Source organism: Citrus clementina, unplaced genomic scaffold (genome assembly GCF_000493195.1).
Source record: "Citrus clementina cultivar Clemenules unplaced genomic scaffold, Citrus_clementina_v1.0 scaffold_1, whole genome shotgun sequence".
Lineage (NCBI taxonomy): Eukaryota > Viridiplantae > Streptophyta > Magnoliopsida > Sapindales > Rutaceae > Citrus > Citrus x clementina.
In genome coordinates this window covers 2,780,143-2,781,357 of record NW_006263303.1, presented here as the reverse complement: position 1 = coordinate 2,781,357, position 1,215 = coordinate 2,780,143, and the positions used below count along the sequence as shown (strand labels likewise).

The 1,215-nt window shown below is 37.7% G+C and overlaps 1 protein-coding gene across 1 annotated transcript in view; it reads right to left on the bottom strand.

The window, feature by feature from the left end:
- LOC18054529 (helicase and polymerase-containing protein TEBICHI) overlaps positions 1–1,215 on the bottom strand; it is a 17,864-nt gene that overhangs the window by 3,095 nt on the left and 13,554 nt on the right.

Genomic DNA, 1,215 nt, shown 5'->3' with positions numbered 1-1,215 from the left:
AGCTGCACCAGCATAAAAGTTAGGCCCTGTACCAGGACCATCAGTGTTTATACCAAACCCTCCTTTCATTCTCTAATAAGCACCTGGCCGCATTCCTTTGTCTTTCCCACACTCATGCTTCATTGTAGTTGATTCATGCACTTCAATTACAGTTTCTCATTTACAATTTATCACTAAACTCATAACATTTATATCATAACAATCCCGAAGAAAGAATCATTCACTATGCAATGCCCCTTCTCCCTCACCCTGCTGCCCTACTCTGAACCTTTTTCATTTTTCTAAAATTCAACACTTTCTTAATATCTCACACTTGCAGAACCACCTAAGCTGCAACCAGCATAAAAGTAAGGCCCTGTACCAGGACCATCAGTGTTTATACCAAACCCTCCTTTCATTCTCTAATAAGCACCTGGCCGTATTCCTTTGTCTTTCCCACACTCATGCTTCATTGTAGTTGATTCATGCACTTCAATTACAGTTTCTCATTTACAATTTATCACTAAACTCATAACATTTATATCATAACAATCCCGCAGAAAGAATCATTCACTATGCAATGCCCCTTCTCCCTCACCCTGCTGCCCTACTCTGAACCTTTTTCATTTTTCTAAAATTCAACACTTTCTTAATATCTCACACTTGCAGAACCACCTAAGCTGCAACCACCATAAAAGTTAGGCCCTGTACCAGGACCGTCAGTGTTTATACCAAACCCTCCTTTCATTCTCTAATAAGCACCTGGCCGTATTCCTTTGTCTTTCCCACACTCATGCTTCATTGTAGTTGATTCATGCACTTCAATTACAGTTTCTCATTTACTTGGAATTTGGTATATTATATTGTTAAGCTTCCATTTCTGTAACAGAAAGGATGAGTTACAAACTTTTGTCAAGGGGGCTTAGCCAAAAGTCTACCAAACTAGTGTTCATAAGCATAAACAATAATCAATTCACCTTCAAGTTTTAAAATTCACTTCCGCTCAACCCAACCCATACATACCTTAATCCTAAAATAGTTGAGATAGCTACATAAACCTTCATCTCTGTTTTTCTCAATTGAAGACAATATGCACACACACACACTCCATGGAACTTTTTCCTATAACTTTTTTTGAATGATTTGTTTAGTTCACATCCCATAATAAGGTAACTAAAAATACTTTACCTGTGAAGGAATGAAGAAATCACGAGCATTAATTTTACCATGATCCAC